This window comes from Schistocerca serialis, chromosome 8, assembly GCF_023864345.2.
Source record: "Schistocerca serialis cubense isolate TAMUIC-IGC-003099 chromosome 8, iqSchSeri2.2, whole genome shotgun sequence".
Classification (NCBI taxonomy): domain Eukaryota; kingdom Metazoa; phylum Arthropoda; class Insecta; order Orthoptera; family Acrididae; genus Schistocerca; species Schistocerca serialis.
This window is the reverse complement of record NC_064645.1, coordinates 378843007-378862149: the sequence shown is the minus strand read 5'-3', so window position 1 is coordinate 378862149 and position 19143 is coordinate 378843007.

Below are 19143 nucleotides of genomic sequence, written 5' to 3'. Positions count from 1 at the left end.
AGTAATTTCCTATTTTAGTCTTAACTAATCATTTCACGCTACAATTTACCCAATCCACTGGTAGCTGATGCACTGGGAATTCACGGCGAAGGGTAGTTTTCCGCCAAAGCGAGGTGTAGGTTACACAGACTAAATCAGCACCATGACAGTAACATAAACCGTGACACTTACGGTCATAATGTTGCGTCGTCACTCACCGTGATTCTGCCATACACGTTGGAAGATTCGCTTAGCGGTAATTCGACCCTCTTGTAAGGCTACAAATCCATCCAAAGAATGAAGGAGTCCTGGTTTCAGGTTGTCGTTTAAATAGGTCAGGTTCCGGCTTGCTAAAACATCTTGCGACGTCTCCTGGCAATAAATTGCAGGCTGTCAGATTCATTGTAGTAAAAAGTGAAGTCGTATGGCAAGACTGGCTGGGAGACCCCAGGAGGGGAGGGGTGGCGGAGGCAGCGGCCTAATTCAAAAGGTTTTTCCTGGCGCCTTTTCTTGACGAAATGGGAGATTTGCGTGGTGAGTGTATCTAGTACGTGTAGATGACTGTAATGAGCGTGTGTGTGATGTGATGTCATGTCTGCGTTGTATGATTATTAGAGGAGGGAGAGGATGAAATTCGATGCTGAGACATAGCCTATTTCTCTCGACTAGCATGAAGGGAACCGCCGAGCTTAACGTCCACAAGTGATGGGCAAACCACCGTCAAAAGTTGCACATGTCCTCGCTCCATGAGACTTGGCGGAGAGGTTTGGAACTCAATCCAGGTCATCGGCGCAGAGCCTGTTGGTCAGGAAATGCAAAGGGAAAATTTCCAGTAGCAACAGCGAGGTAACCCATCTCTAACAACCCTACCACAACAAAGGTCAAAATTTTAGTAACGATTGTGGTGTTGCTCACGCTGCTAAATACTGCATTAACGGGCAACAACAGTCATATTATGTGGCAGGAGCCATTAGAGCACAGTTAATAGTCATTTCATGTAATAATGAAAAAACTAGGCACTCATCTTTTTGTGTTTCCCACGCAGGTCTCGTCGTAAAATCATGGCTCAATCGTTGAAAATCTGGGTGGTTATGATTCCAAGCTCGGATGCAAAGAGGCCTAGGTTTCATCCTGCTGTATTCAAAATTTATGTAGATGCGCTTCACAAACCATCCTTGAAGATTACACTTTTGCTGGACAATGGTGATGTAAAAAAATAATCAGCACTCCGAAATTAAGTTACACTTTCTTTTAATTGCTTTTATTGCAATATTGCGTAAACACAAAACATCACTTCACAATACAAAACATAATTGAAAACATCTCTCTCACAGTCACTCTTAAAGTGCGCATTTTATAAGCTGACTACGTTAAGCATCTTTCCTACATAACGTCCAAAACTTGACTTTCTCAATGTCCGACTATCTAACAACTCAACAACTAACTAAATAATAATCGCTTACGCGCCCAAAAATCAGAGTACAAGTACGTCAAAGATCATAGTGACAAAAGAAGGAATACACATAAGAATAATATCATTGCAATATAAACATGTCGATGTATCAAAAGTGAAATCAAATCTGAATGTTGTCTCAGAAATATGTTAAGTACTTAACAGAATTACAGTAGAATATTACTGGTATCGAGAGGTTCAGGTGAGGTACCATAAAGGTTACGTAATTCAAATACCATTACACATCCAAGTACTGGCCACAGCCAGCGTTGCTCAGCTTTGGTGATCTACTGAGAACCAATGTATTCCCCGAGACAAGGCTGTTGGCGGTGTTCCAGTGTTAGTAGCCAGGAGAAGGAGCGTCGTACCATCTGCATCATACGTTGTACCATTGGCTAATATTCCATTACTCCAACCTCATCATTTCTTTGGGCCTGTCCCGCCCGTAGCAGTTTATTGCCACTGCCTCTAGAATAAACACAGAGTGAACCAAAATGTTCAAACGTGTGTGAATTTCTAAGGGATCAAACTGCTTAGGTCGTCGGTCCCTAGACTTACACACTACTTAAACTAACTTACGCTAAGAACAACACACACACCCATGCCCGAGGGAGGACTCGAACCTCCGGCGGGAGGGGTTGCGCAGTCCAAGTCATGACGCCTCAAACCGCGTGGCCACTATGCGCGGCCAGAGGAAACCCGGTGCATACCCATTCACTCCTGCTGCTTCCTCTGTAACAACGTTTCAAAGGATTGTGCATCGTACTGCACAATTCTAGTTGGATATATCGTAATTCACTCTATCTCTCTCTTTCTCTGTCACTCACTCTCTCTCTCTCTTTCCCTCTGTCTCTCTCCCTCTTTCTCTCTCTCCCCTTTCTCTGTTTCAAGCGTAGCCCATTCTTTAACATCAGCACATAGTTACCCTTTTCTGTGCAGATTAACAACAACTCATGCATTTTCACATGTACAAATTTTCCCATAGTTTCCCATTTCATTGGAAAGCTCCCGTAATACATAACCACACTTGCCTCTGAAGACCGATCCAACACAATAAGTTCACCTTTATCAGTAATAGTCTAGACCATTTACATATGATAAGGTGATGACAAACTTCAGTCCATTGGTTCAACCATGAGCTGCAATTTTGCCATCAATTCTTGCTGTACCTTCTGTTGTCCTGCTAAGATCTGTCATGGATGTAGAAATGTAAGACTTAAGTGCCTATTACAAGGGTCGCAGCAACGTTGCTACATTCATCCTCTCATCCAGTGAGCTCAGTCGAGCCTGTACTTTATTCAAATTCCTATTAATTGTTCCCACAGTCATATTCATTTATACCGTTAATTCTGCAGACAATTACCACATCATCCTTGTTTAGCCAACACATCTAGCTCAAAATATGGCAACTTGTTTATGCCATTCCATATTTGCTTTGTTACATTTCGCTACTGCCTGCAGTTGTATCAGAATACTACTTAACTACTGGATTTCGTCATTACCTGCTGTAGCCAGGGGGAGAGAAATCAAAATTCAATAATGGAAAAAAAACCTGCTCATCATCTTCTACTATCCTTTTCCTCTTCTTAGCCTTAACGCCCTTTACAGGTACCGACAATGACACTTCTGCCAAAGCATGCACAGTTCCTTGTGCCCTACATAAATAATAGAAGTTCCTGTTGGTAACTGCAACTTCGATTTCATGGGTGGTGTCATTTCTATGACTTGACAAGAAAATTGTTACCTTAAAAGGGCGTTTTTTTGATTAACCGTTTCGTGTGTATGGATTTGCCAGCATGACCCATTGGCTAATAATATACTCAGTTAATTCACCGACACATTGCCAAGTTGCTCTTGATATTCGACCGCTTTTGTGTTTGATTTTTCACCCATTTACAAACATCAAGTAACATCTTCTTCAACAACTCCCCATTTTTCCAAATTTTAGGCTTACTAACTTCAAAAGATGATGGCATCTTTGTACTGTATACCACCTCATATTGTGAAAGCCCAATGCTGCTATATACTTAAGAATTATACATGGTTATGATGTAAGGTAGGTAAATATCCCAATCATTTTGGTCGGCCAGAGTGGCCATGCGGTTCTAGGCGCTATGGTCACAGGTTCGAATCCTGCCTCGGACATGGATGTGTGTGATGTCCTTAGGTTAGTTAGGTTTAATTAGTTCTAAGTTCTAGGCGACTGATGACATCAGAAGTTAAGTCGCATTTGAACCAATCAGTTTGATGACTGTTCATATAAAAACTTTACACCGTGCTGGTGTCCTGATCCATAACTGCTGGATTGGAAACATCAGTCTTTAATAACCAGTTGTTTTTTTTTATCATGGACGACCCTCCATATTTCCTTTTTGAATTGGCATTGTAACCATCATGACATAAGATGATTAACAAGCAGCAACCAACGACTGGTGTTAGGTTGAATGAACCAAAAATGTCTATTCCCTCCATAGGAAGGGGAACGATAAGCTATCTTCTGTATTAGCAGATAATGTAAGGGGGGCCACAGACACACAAGGGATAATTCCTGTGGCTAATGGGACCAGGCAGGCAGGTATTTTAGGTTGAAGTCAAGGTCCAGACAGACAATAATAGAGAAATATAGAATAAAAATAGCTTCATGTAAAGTAAATAGGGATAAAGCTAAGGATAGTATCAATTTACTTCATCAAAATATCAGGGGAATAAGAAATAAAGTAGATGAGCTGTTAGTGCGTTTAGATGATCTCAAAAATAAGAATGAGATTGATATACTTTGTTTGTCTGAACACCATGTAACTGTGGGGATGGAAAGTGTCAGTTTAAGTGAGTATAAAGGAAGAGTCACCATTTACATAAAACAAGGACTAAACAACAGACTAAAAGTAGGGTAAATTAGAATTGCAATGATGTTTGTGGGAGGATTCTAGTGAGATCGCTTACGAGATATCAAATTTTGAAAAGTTCCCCCACCAACCATTTTTCATGCCATTCAACCTCCTTAGTTGCTAGGTACGATGTAGCTATGCCTGCTGACAGTGTGTTTTTGCGTTTCTTGAGTGCACTGCGATGTGCTAGTCAGTTATTGTGTAACAGTTCAAGCAGTAGGTCGTGAGTGTACCAAGGGGTTTACCAATGCAGAAAACGTCGATATGTGCGCAGTGTATGGAGAGTACGAAGAATGCAGTTCATTCTTGTACGGTGTATGTGGCAAGATATCTCTATAGATATCAACCATCTCAGCAATTATTCGGGATTAGCCGAGCGGCCTATTGCGCTGCAGTCATGGACTGTGCGGCTGGTCCCGGCGGAGGTTCGAGTCCTCTCATCGGGCATGGGTGTGCGTGTTTGTCCTTAGTATAATTTAGGTTAAGTAGAGTGTAACCTTAGGGACTGATGACCTTAGCAGTTAAGTCCCATAAGATTTCACACACATCTGAACATTTTTTGAATTACTTGTCAACCTCTTCAATAAGTTACATGAAAATGGTAGTGTAACACCTAACAGCGTAACAGAAGGAAACAAGTCTCAAGAGAAGAGTGAGAAACTAACTGCAATTGATCCTCGTATAATCCGCTGAAAATCGCACAAGAAAGTGGCACGAGTCAGGAAAGTGTTCTACGGATTCCCCATCGATGTGGGTCCCATCCCTATCACATTTGTCTCCACCAAGAGCTGCATGGAAACGATTATGAGAATCGTGTTAACTTCTGTACATGGGTATTAAGACAGATACTCCAGATGTACCATGTATCTTATTTAGTGATGAAGCCACATTTACCAAACATGATCAGGTAAATCACTGAAACATGCACTATTGGTCTGTTGACAATCCCTGTTGGCTTTGTCAGGTGTAACGCCCATGGAGTGAAAATGTGTGGTATGATATAGTGAACCAATAGACAGAACACTGAACGTGCACGAGTACTGCAGTCTCCTAACAGACCATCTTCAACGGACGCTAGAAGACGTTCCTCTGCAACCTAAGAGGAACCTGTGGTATTAACATGATGGCTGTCCAGCCCACAGTGAACCAAGTACTAAAGTATGTCTTCACGAATTGTTTCCAAATCGTTCGACTGGATGCAGATCAGTGCCTTGGTCAGACCGTTCCTCCGGTTTGACACCTGTGGTCTTTTTTCTACGGGGAAAGCTGAAAGATGCTGTCTACGAGGACATACCAACGATACCCAATGGCATGCGACGGCGTATTATTGCAAACTGCTCGGACATCTCCTCTGATATATTAGCAGCAGTCGTCCATATCTGATTGGAAGCATGTTTTGCCGCTGCCGGCGGTCGGTTTGAACACAACCTGTGGCGGTCAGTTTGACTCGTTTCTGATCAGAATCTACATAACTAACGTATGGACTTTTGTTGTTCTTTAGTGTGTGCTAGCACAGGTATTGTACAAGTATCGGTGTGGGAATTTTTCAAAACACGATATGTCGCAAAGGACTCTCACTGGAATCATGCAACAAAAACTACTGGCATTCTAACTTACCCTACTTTCAATCTGTTAGTGTCATCAGGCATTGTTACATTTAATAGAGTGTATGTTTTCAAGCCACAAACTGAGATATGTCACCTGTACAACACAATGCACGAACGTTTGCATGCTTGCATTCAACATTTGGCGGCTACACCGATTATTAATGTGGCAGCAGTTCATATTTGCAGTGGCTTATTTTACGCTTATATTAGCCTGTGATACTGCAATGTTAATCACTTAAATATGTTACCTAGATAAATGTATTCCCGAAATTTCTGAAATTTTATAAATCTACATTAATTTTTTTTTGTGTTGCGATTTTTTTCCGGCGGCGTATTTTTCTAGGTTTTTTTCTTTGTTTCATTTTGCATTTTTTGTCAAAAAAGGTGAAGCGTCCAAAAGAAGAGGTCGGATGTCGGCGTAATTTCATATTTGTACACACTCGGCGAATATGCAAAAGATTAGAGATGCAATTCTCCCTTTAGTCCAGAACCGCGCTGCTGCTACGGTCGCAGGTTCGAATCCTGCCTCGGGCATGGATGTGTGCGATGTCCTTAGGTTAGTTAGGTTTAAGTAGTTCTAAGTCTAGAGGACTGATGACCTCAGATGTTAAGTCCCATAGTGCTTGGAGCCATTTCAATCACTTGCAATTATCTCTGACAGATAGAACGGCTACCATGGTGTAGTAGCGTTGTTCGTGTTTAGTGTTGTTAGTAGGTCTGATAGCATATACATGCGTAAGTAGCGTCGGATCTTGAGTGATCCCTGTGAAGAAAACTGAGATGTCGCATAAGTGTGAGACGGCGTTGTCAGCGCCTGAACGAGTTTGAGAGGTGCTTCATTGCGGGTCTCAACCTAGCCGGCTGGTCGAATAGCACAACATCGACATTATCCACATCTGAGGGCCACTCGGATGTGACAGTGGCCCGATGTTGGACTGAACGAGAACGTTATCGTAGCCACACACGTTGTCAAGGTTCCGCAAGTTTGCACGTATACAAACAAAACTAAGCTGTCCCCATAACCTCATCGTAACGTTTCCTTTACAAGTCAGAGCTGTTTACAACGTGAATATGATTGTATTATGTATTAACATATCTTTGCAAGACATCTACATATACAATATATTTTTGATTATGTATGGCATTCTCTCTTTAGAATCATTTTATAGGTGTATATCCTATTTTTTCTGTCGCAGACAATGTTTTTTTCTTTGTTTTTTTTCTCTATACTGAGAAGTTCTGTCACTGTACTTTGGTGTACAATAAACCCAAATCCACAACATAAAGGACAGTCTAAATACTACGGCGAGGCTCGGCAGCAGCTGACGTTTGTTTCTAAACATACAGACACGCGTCTTTACTACTGTGTGATAACTCTTTGTAATCAGACAACAAATGTTTTTAGCGTTAATGTAGTTTGCGACTGTGGCTTTGATTTCTTTGAGATTTACGTAGTCCAAATGCGACTTTAACATCATTAGCCAGTGTATCGTTCATTACTGTTGTGGCACTCTAGTAATAATTTCGCATGTATTTAATACATTTTCCTGGAAGTATGAACTTTGTTTTCACGTATTAGCTACATACAGCCCTTGTTTCGAATTACCGTATTTACCACCATATTACATAGTTTTATATTTTTATCATTTTAGATTCCCGTTGTTTAAACTTAACAGTTGTTCAGATATGCGACTAGACGGAACACAGTTGGTGGCTTCTAATGTACTGTCGGTTACACTGTAAAAATTTTATATATTTGCTAGTTCTCTTGTGCAGAAGCTAAAATGAACTTTAGTACTGATGTACATTTTTCTGTGTTCAGCGACTTGATAAAGAACAAGAAGATCGAAAGTTTTTGTATGCCAGTGAAGCAAAGGCGTGTTATTTGTACATCTTATGGTGTTCTTTCATTAAATTTCTTTAACTGATGACACTTGCAAAAACTTATGACCGATCGTTACGTTGTTACCACTTATAATTCGTTAGATGTGCTTCGACCTCATTCTACCACTCTGTCAGCTTTCTCATCGATGCCAAAAGTGTGAGCACTAGAAACGTTAGATGTAGAAATCATTGTATAATCAGTGTAGTGACAGACGGTGAAATTGACGCAAAAGAGTGCTTCATCGAAAAAATGAAGGGAAAGCCGAAAGTAGTTTGATTTTAGACGAAGCTGGGGCATTCGAGTAGCGCTGCAGTTAATCCTACGGAAATGCAGTCCGAAAACAAACGAAGTAGGTTAGAGTACACTTGTTCGCCCACTGCTTGAATACTGCTCACCGGCGTAGGATCCGTACCGTACCAGATAGGATTGATAGAAGAGATAGAGAAGATCCAACGGAGAGCACCGCGCTTCGTTACAGGATAATTTAGTAATCGCGAAAGCGTTACGAAGATGATAGATAAACTCCAGTGGAAGACTCTGCAAGAGAGATGCTCAGTAGCTCGCTACGGGCTTTTGTTGAAGTTTCGAGAATATACCTTCACCGAGGAGTCAATCAGTATATTGCTCCCTCCTACGTATATCTCGCGAAGAGACCATGAGGATAAAATCAGAGAGATTAGAGTCCACACAGAGGCATACTGACAAACTTTCTTTCCACGAACAATACGAGACTGGAATAGAAGGGAGAACCGATAGAGGTACTCAAGGTACCCTCTGCCACACACCGTTAGGTGGCTTGCGGAGTATGGATGTAGATGTAGATGTAGTTACTATCTTGTACACGAAGAGGCGATGACATAAGTAGAGGACTATTTCAATATGCTACTTGTTCGTTGTGGATACAAAATCAGCATGGTGTAGTTCGCTGATGATACAGCAATAGTCGCTGAAGGTCAATAGCAACTGAGTCGGGTGCTTGATGCAGTGGGACGTTTGATATTTGGCTGCTACAATATGCACATGAACGAAGAGAAATTTATGGTAATGACGTGCGCATCAGGTGGACATAATGGCTAAATGTCAATCTTGGACAAGAGACTCCTGAAGAGGAGGAGACAAATATGCTGAGTGTGAAGGATAGTTAATAAAGAGAGAAGATGCAAGAAAAGACAAGCAGCATGGATTCCACCTGCCAAAACGACTCGGTCTTAAAAAGAAACAGCTGCCAACATTATTAAAAATACATACATTCTGACCAGGGACATATTCCTGAAAAATGTTTGGAGAACTGCACTGTATGGATGCGAAACGTGGACCACGATAAAGAAAGAAATGATACTACTGGAATCCTCTGACATGAGTTACAGGATTAAAGATGTACTGTAAGGAGACAACGGGAAAATAATGTCTAATGAAGAATATACTGAACCAAAGAGATAGGATGGTGGAGCGCGTTACAGGACGAATCGTTGCTGAAAAATGTAGTTCAAGGAATGTTAGAAGAAAAGAATCGGAAGAACAGGGCTTTTGAAGGTTGCTCACGGATTTTCTGGAATAAGGATACTTTGGCGTAGGGAACTCGTGTTCGACGGTGGCTTGTTACAGAGTAATAACGTAAGGGTGGGTTTATTTATGTAAAGGAAGAAGCAGTGGGCATCCAGCAGTGTCAGAAGCGCCAGTGAATAGGATCAGGTAAACTTATCTCACTTATCTCAGGAGCCCAAAGAAATTAAACACAAGAAGCAGCAGGAAACTGAGCGAACCTCGCACCATGGAATGTCATGTGTTACGAAGGCGTCACAGTACAAAACCGTATCACTTTCAACTGCATCAAGCATTACCAGGAAATCAGAAAACCCGATGTTCAAGGTTTAACATCGAACTGCAAGAATGTCTGGAAGCAGATAATAATCTTCAAGATGATCTTCCAGACTTTCAGCCCTACGCTGTCTTTGAAGTGAGTGGAAAAATGAAAGAGCAAACACACTATTTTGGGCGACATGTGAGTGACTCCTCAAAGTGAATGTGGTCTTCGGTGTGGTGAAAACGATCTACGACCCGTTCTTCTTCATTGAACCGATTGTCAGGGCTGTCATACAAGGATGCTCTTACAAAATGGCTTTTGCGCCTGTTGAATGACGCCAGGAACATTTCCGTACTGTAACAGGGTTGTGCACCATCTCATTTCCACTGAGACATGAGACCGTTTTTAAATCAACAACTTTACAGCGGAACGGACTGCGATCAAATGCTCTCACACCCTAGTAAACACGTTGGGCTCACACGATACCGAACAATTTCTTCATGAGTGGTACGTTGAAAATCAAACCTTTGTCGCTCCTGTACCGAAGAACATTCTGGAAGCGCAGTTAGAGTCCTAGCCAGCTGCATTAAGATCTCCACTGACATGATGGGACGTATCTGGAAAGTCAGTTCGTTAGTTGGTTACATTAAAGGATTCTTTCAGCGAAATGCTGTCGAACAAGTCAATTTACAAGATATGTAGACATGAGTAGTTATTTACAACTTTGGTTGGTTGTTTGGTTGACCTGGGGGAAGGGAACCAAGCAGTGATGTCATCGGCCCCACCGGATTAGTGAAGGATGGGGCAGGAAGTCGGCCGTGCCCTTTCAATAGAACGGTCCCCGAGTTAGCCTGAAGCGATTTGAGGAAATCACGGAAAACCTAAATCAGGATCACCGGACTCGGGTTTGAACCGTCGTCCTCCCAAATGCTAGTCCAGTGTGCTAACTACTGCGCCAGCTCGCTCGGTGATTTGTGACGAATTCCATCAACGAATATTCTGAAGATGCAATAAAAATCCCTAACTCCTTGAGAAACTACTTAAAGATGACTGCAGCTGAACGCCTCGTAACCTTACTGCTCTGTTTTGTACAGCCAGTACTTTCTAAGTCATGAGTTACGCCTTACTAATTTCGTAAGTCATTACTGAGCAAAAATGTGCAAAATATGTTAGGAGCTGATACCTTTGTTTCCAAGAATAGCAATTATATGCAGAGCAACAGCAGTTGGACTTAATTATTTGAGCAGCTGAGTAACATGCTTCTTCCACTTCGAATTTTGGAACATTCTATCCTGTATATTGACTCCTGTTCATATACTACATCAAATGTAGGTATGACTGTCATTTTTGTACAGAACTGAACGCAGTGTGCCATCTCAAAATTAGGGGGAGACCATGTTCAGAGAACTATTTAATAATTACAGGATGAAAGAGTAATACCGACGTCAGCAGTATTAGAGCATTGAAATAATTCAATAGCAACGAGTGAAAATTTGTGCCTGACCGGAAGTCGAACCTGGATTTCCCACCTTCCGTGAACGGCCGCCCTAAGGCCTTTGACTAGCCGAGCATTTTTTACGTCCACCGCAAATCCCAACTTGTCTCACACTACTTCCGTAACACCCCCCCGTCCATTTTCCTCATTGCTGGCAGCATCTCGCATGGTTCCCACATAAGGTCGAGCCTAGGGCGCATCCACACTGAAGATATCATGAAGTGTCGGGAAAGCTTAGATATTACAATTACATGTTTGGTGCCTCAAAATCATCATTAAGAGACGGCCTGTTGCATAGATTTGTGTCGAGGAACAACGCGTGCAATCGTAATTTATGTAAAAATCCAACTAAATCTGGTAAAAAAAATTTGTGAGTCACAGTACACAATAATATAAAATTCGTTTTCCTGCGTGCACCGCGCAATCTCTCATAATTTTTTTGAAACAGCATTTTAGAACGACCTGTTTTTAATACACTTCATTGCAGTATCCTCTTTGCAATTACGACTTTAATTTTCTGTTTATGTGTAAGATCTACATTTACATCTACATCCATATTCCGCAAGCGGAGGGTACTTTGAGTACCTCTATCGGTTCTCCCTTCTATTCCAGTCCCGTATTGTTCGTGGAAAGAAAGATTGTCCGTACGCCTCTGTGTGGGCTCTAATTTCTCTGATTTTATCCTCATGGTCTATTCGCGAGATATACGTAGGAGGGAGCAATACACTGCTTGACTCCTCGGTGATGGAATGCCCTCGAAACTTCAACAAAAGCCCGTAGCGAGCTTTATATGATCATTCCATTTTAAATCACTCCTAGTGCCTACTCTTGCAGAGTCTTCCACTGGATTTTATCTATCATCTCCGTAACGCTTTCGCGATTACTAAATTATCCTGTAAGGAAGCGCGGTGCTCTCCGTTGGATCTTCTCTCTCTCTTCTATGAACCCTATCTGGTTCGGATCCCACACTGGTGAGCAATAACAAGCAGTGGGCGAACAAGTGTACTGTAACCTACTTTCTTTGTTTTCGGATTGCATTTCCTTAGGATTCTTCCAATGAATCTCAGTCTGGCATCAGCTTTACCGACGATCAACTTTATATGATCATTCCATTTTAAATCACTCCTAATGCCTACTCCCAGATAATTTATGGAATTAACTGTTTCCAGTTGCTGACCTGCTATATTGTAGCTAAATGATGAAGGATATTTCTTTCTATGTATTCGCAGCACATTACGCTTGTCTACATTGAGACTCAATTGCCATTCCCTGCACCATACGTCAATTTATTGCAGATCCTCCCGCATTTCAGTACAATTTTCCATTGTTACAACCTCTCGATGTACCACAGCATCATCCGCAAAAAGCCTCAGTGAACTTCCGATGTTATCCACAAGGTCATTTACGTATATTGTGAATAGCAACGGTCCTACGACACTCCCCTGCGGCACACCTGAAATCACTCTTACTTCGGAAGACTTCTCTCCATTAAGAATGACATGCTGCGTTCTGTTATCTAGGAATTCTTCAACCCAATCAGACAATTGGTCTGATAGTCTATATGCTCTTACTTTGTTCATTAAACGACTGTGGGCAACTGTATCGAACGCCTTGTGGAAGTCAAGAAACACGACATCTACCTGGGAACTCGTGTCTATGGCCCTCTGAGTCTCGTGGAGGAATAGCAACAAGGACTGAGGGCCATAAGGGAGACCATCACTGACAATAGGAAATACGTGTATCAGTTTTTTTCATTTAGGTTTTTGCCTTTTACTGGGCGATATAACTTAAATAATCACCTTACATGTCACAAGAGGTTTCTTCTGATGTTTTCTAATAATGAATGTATCCGTATATCGAACGAAACCTAAGGATTATGAGACAGGGAAGAAATGAGTGTTACAGTTGCTAGAAGTTTTGAACTTTTTATTTGGTTTTGTGTTACACACGAAGTGCAGTTAGTCAGATGTGGGCCTTAATGGACGAGAGCGTGGCCATAGCCGAGAGCAGGGGCGGCGTAGCCGTAGGCTCCGTATCCGTAACCCAGAGCGGGGGCGGCGGCGGCGTAGCGGCCGTAGCCGTAGGCCGGGGCGGCGTAGGCTACGGGGGCGTGTGCCACAGCGGGGGCTGCGTAGGCCACAGGGGCGTGGGCCACGGCGGGGGCGGCGTAGGCGAGGCGGGCAGTCTGCGAGATCCTGTACGTGTTGGCCACGGAGGAGGCGACCGGGGCGTGCGCGACGGCCACAGCGGGGGCGGCGTGCGCCACGGCGGCGACGGGAGCGGCGTAGGCGGCCACGGGGGCGGCGTAGGCGGGGGCGGCGTAGCCTCCCAGGTAGCCGGCGGACGCGGCGGCCACCAGCGCGGACAGGATCAGCTGTGAGGAAGAAGCACGCTTAGCCTTTCATACTGGACGATCCTCACATTTAACATGTGTTATCATCCCTGTTCAAAATAAATAAGGACAAAGGAAATTAAACGAAGTAAAGCTCTTCAGTGCTGTCATCCTCGAATTGCCTCTTCAACTACCAGCTGCTGAGTCTACTGTCTCATGCGTAAGCGGACGGTCACCCTATTGTAGGGTCACAGTCGCTAGGTCACTACCATGACAACGATTGATGTAGGTCTTCAGAACTGGAACAGCTATTTGTCTTTCAAATAGCCGCCCCCCCTCCCCCCAGCTGACTTCATAAGACTAAGGTAAACTAACGACACATTCTTATTGGGAAGATAATCAGAACAAATGGACCCGGCAGAGTGATCAGCATACTAAACTCTCAAGCTGGCGGATGATTGTTCAGATCTCCATCTGGCCACCCAAATTTAGGTTTTCCTTGATTTCTTTTCACTTAAGGCAAATGCCAAGACGGTTCCTTTAATAGGGCACGGTCGATTTACTTACCCCATCCTTCCCTAATTCTTGTTTGTGCTCTATCTCTAATGACCTCGTTGGTGGCTGGACGTTAAACCCTAATCTACCCACTACATCAGACACATATCCTCCACATAAAATTTACATATGTTGTCCACTCGGCCTTTGAGCTGCACATTTGATAGCAAAATGGCATAAAATGGAGACCCTGTGTCCAATTCACCCATAGTCCAGGGATAGCGTCTTTGACTAGTAATCAAAACATCCTCGTTCCTGGGTTTCAACGTTCCACCTCTTAAATTTTGAATAAAAATCGATATTGGTGGCCGAAGACTTCCGGCAACGGCCTTGTCAAAAAGAGGGCGGAGGAGTGGACAGAGGTTCAGGGCATGGGATGAGAAACTACCCCTGAAACCGGAAATATCAGCAATTGTCAACAGCATAAGGATTCAGAAGGCAATGGAAACAACTGCATTTAAGACACATAACATATATTCACAGTACATGTAGCCTGTAATTGAAAAAATGCCCTGCTGAGCTTCCCATTACCAAAAGATTCCGGAAGAGTCCCCTATTCGGAACTCTGGGTGGCAGCTGCCTAGAGGGAGGTGACCATGAGAAAAAGAACTGAATAACGTTCTACGAGTCGGGGCGTGGAATGTCAGAGTTTGAACGTGGTAAGGAAGCTGGAAAATCTGAAAACGAGAACACAAAGGCTCAGCCTAGATATAGTGGGAGTCAGTGAAGTGAAACGGAGAGAAGACAAAGATTTCTGGTCAGATGAATGTAGCGTAATATCGACACCAGCAGAAAAAATACTGGAGTAGGATTCGTTACGAATAGGAAGGTAGGACAGAGAGTGAGTTACTGTAAACAGTTCAGTGATAAGATTGCTCTCACCAGAATCGACAACAAGCCAAAACCGACAACAATAGTTCAAGGTATACATGCTACCGTCGCACCCTGAAGAAGAAGAAGAGATAGAGAAAGTATATGAGGATACTGAACGGATAATTCAGTATGTAAAGGGATGTGAAAATTTAATAGTCATGGGGGACTGGACTGCGGTTGTAGGGGAAGGAGCAGAAGAAAGCATCACGGGAGAATTTGGGCTTGGTACTAGGACTGAGAGAGGAGAAAGACTAGTTGAGTTCTGCAATAAATTTCAAGGACTAATAGCGAATACTTTGTTCAAGAATCACAAGAGGAGGAGCTATACATGGAAAAGCCAGGAGTAAATCAGATACTGGATTGTAAGGCGTACCCAAGAGCAGATATAGACTCAGATCACAATGTAGTAGTGATGGAGAGAGGGTTGAAGTTTAAGATTCAATACACAAAGAGGTGGGATACGGAAGTACTAAGGAATGAAGAGATACGCTTGAAGTTCTCTAAGGCTGTAGATACTGCAATAACGAATAGCTCAGTAGGCAGAAGAGGAATGGACATCTCCAAAAAGGACAATCACAGAAGTTGGAAAGGAGACCGTAGGTATAAAAAAGGCAACTGCGAAGAAACCATAGATGACAGAATAAACACTTCATTTGATTGATGAAAGAAACATAGTCTGTGGGAAAACTGGAAAAGAAGAGAATTGTAGCAGTTGAGATGTGTTGCTATAGACGAATGTTGAAAATTAGGTGGATTGCTAAGGTAAGGAATGTAGAGGTTCTGCGCAGAATCCGAGAGAAAGAAAAAAGAAGTCTAACGAGAAAGTGAATAAACAGGTTTCTATCGTCTGCAATCTATGCCAATTAGCATGCAATATCGTCTATGATGTGTGAAGTTCAGTCCCGGATCTGAAGCAACAGAAGAATTTTTTCTACTTTAAAAGACTCACAGCTGTTGTACATCAGTTAATTTCCAGTTATTTTCCATTAAGCAGAAACATGTGTTGCACCAAAGTCCACAAAATTCCTGAAGTGTGTCCCAGATATCGTCTTTTACATGACATTCCAGCAGTCCTAAGGATTCTACTGTAACTAGCGTGTTAATCTCAGCACTGGTGTGCGCGTTTCATATACTACACAATCCATGGGGCCCCAGGTGATCGACATTTAAGGTATATCGCACCTCGGGGCACAGTACAATCAGAACCATAGTATTTTCAGTCTAGCAGTTTTATTCCTGGATCTAATCACTCACGTGTACTGTAATTTCAGGTTCCGTAACTGACTCCTCAAGTTCCTCTCTGTTACATTTGTCCTTAACAAGAAATTCGTGCTGCATAACGTGCTTCGAATTCTAGTAACTATTTTTCAGCTACCTTGTTTTTGTTTAAATACCAGAAGACTCCTAACACACATATCATCCAGCAGAGGTTCACACAGAGTTCACTGAAAGCCAGTAATAAACAACAATTAAGAATGTAGGTACTTTTAAGTGTTGCAGAACAACAACCACAACATTTTCAGTCTAGTAACTTGATCTTTGGATCAAAATAACCACGTGGTGAACCGATGAATATAAGAGGATAAAAGGACAAGAAATTCCTTTTGTACAGGCATTAAGTACCAAGAATTTCAAATATAATTTTTATAACTTAATCTCATTCAACATATTGTCTACACGGCGGTGATATTTACCAGTCACAGAGGGTCTAAATTTTCATTTTATGAGCAGCTGACTTTGTCTATTATATAACACATTGTAGAAGAAAATTATGTACAAGGACGCTCACTCAATACGACCTGTGTAATTAGTGTAAATTAGCTCAAACTACATGAAGAAACTGACGAAAACTTTCGAATTTCAAGCTGGGTGGAAAAGTACAGCGACTTTTGGAAGAGTGCCATATGCATAATCTTCTGGCAAAGTTCACTTCATGAATAATATACGCCGGAAGATTCTACATTCACACATGACAAAAATTTGTTTACAGCCCGAGCTTTCGACAAAACTTCTACTACGGCGTGTAAATTGCAAATTTTTGTTGTACAATACTTGCTAGTAAGCACAATGAATCTAGGTAGCTGCAGGTTAAGACCAAATGAAACTCAGTTTCTTTAGAATTGCTTTTTCGTCCTGTCTTCAACCTCAAGATTTTGTCTTGCTCTTTGAAATCATGTTCTATACACAGCGATGATAAGTTATGTAAAATAAGTTTAAGTGCTCCTGTTTAAGCATGAAGGTAGTTGGCCCTAGTGTCGCAAATACTTTTCATCTCCAGTTTTTGACCAGCAGATGAAGCAATTTAAATCCACAGATGCATGTTCTAATGTCCAATGGTTAATCCCAAAAAGTGAGCGTATCTTACAGAGTTGATAGAAATTTGTTCTCTGCATGGAGATGTTATGGTTGGTAGCCCAGAAATTTTCATACGAACATAACAGTATACTATGCAAGCAAATCAACATGATACACTTCGAGACTGGAAATCCAGAAGCACCTTGTCAAGAGAATAACACGAAATTGTGACACTGTCATTAGTAATGATAGGACTCAGCTTAGGGTACGTCCATTAATTACGTGAGCACAAGATGGGGGAGAGGCGTCCGGAAAAATCTGACCAAATCACATTTAAAGGGTGGGGGGAGGGGGCGAAGCAAAGACAATCTCACATCAACATTTTGATTCAGAGAATATACACCATTGTAAAGGATAAGATTTTGTTTCACAAAATTAATCACGAGCATAGACTATATTAAAGTACCCACCGGTCTTTACGCACTCCGAACTGAGTTGAATGCTTTTACACGTGTGCATGCCCTGGATTTCCCGATTTGGAACAAGTGCCACTCAAGTATCCGATTTCACACATGGAGTTCCCTGTCACGCTGGTAGAAATCACTGTCCTTCAGTCAGTAAGCCAGTCCGGACGTTCTGCAACACTTATAGCCGATATTATTATGTTCGACATGAATGTGTATCAAAACGTTTACAATGCCTATGTTAAGTGACATGCCGATAAGTCGAAACAGACACGCCAGAAACAAGTTAGTTGTTCTTGGAAGGAAGCTAAGCTGAAGTTCACCGACAAGAAATCACTTGGTGATCACATAAATCAAGACATTGAAAAGATACGTAGTCATCCGGTTCCAAGGAAGGTACAAACAATGTTGTCTTTGATCTGCAAAGAAAATAAAGGTACAATGGCATTTACTGCATATGATATATCAATAAACGAACAATTTTTTACGTATTCTCCAGGGTTGGCATGTTTACGATAAAGTGTTTTTAATCGCGATAAATAAAGAAATTTCATTTTTACCTATTTTTACTCAGCTTTTACGGGGTGAAACTCACGTGAGGGGGAGCGAAGTCCCACCATCTCTCGCATTATGAGGGGGAGGGGGGGAGCCCTGATAGATATTGTCAATGCGGTTTTCGCGTGGTGTGAATGGTGTGAGAGGTCAATTAGCCAGAAGTTGCCTTACTACAGTATGTAGATTTCCAAGATCTCGACTTAGGTCATATCCGTATCACATTTACTTAGTGCTGACTATCTAATCCATCACTGTAGAATACTAGCAGCCCAAAAGACATTGTCAGAATGCAGAGAAACTGAAACCCTTAATCGTGTGGGAGGAACTTGCTTCCAATGCAAGAGGTTTTTGTCGAAAAATGAGTTAGTACTTACAAGCTTGTACATGGTGGAGTGGTGATGGCTGTGTGTCGGTCTGGTGATCGAGTACTGCCCGTGGAGCGGCGTGGGTCCCTTTTATACGCGGGCGGCTTTTAGCCAGTGCCGGTCCTTTCGCTGCTCTCGCAACGACGGCAGCTGCCCCGCTCGCTCATTCGCAGTCCGGTTTGGAGCCGACCGCCCGGGGGCTCTGCAAGACAGTCACCAGCCAGGTGTCACAACTTACGACACGCCACGAGTCATAGCACACTGCCCGGGTTCTTTACCCTGCCGTCACCTAGTGAACTAGCGAAATCAGTCGCCATGATCACGTCTCAAGTACGGAGAGATAAGGAGCTGCTACTATAAAGTGCAACTTCTATCACACCTCTTGATTTGTAGTCCATCTGACAACAAAATCAAAATAGTAAATCGATGAGCTGTGAACTGCCTGCATTGAAATTTGCGCCTAGAAAAGGCCGAGGTAACAAACACTGAACCCCCTGTCTGAACTCCATAACTCGTCCGAAAGGTATAAAAACTGAGGGGTCATACGTGGTGTTACCCCTTTTAAAATACACTACTGGCCATTAAAATTGCTA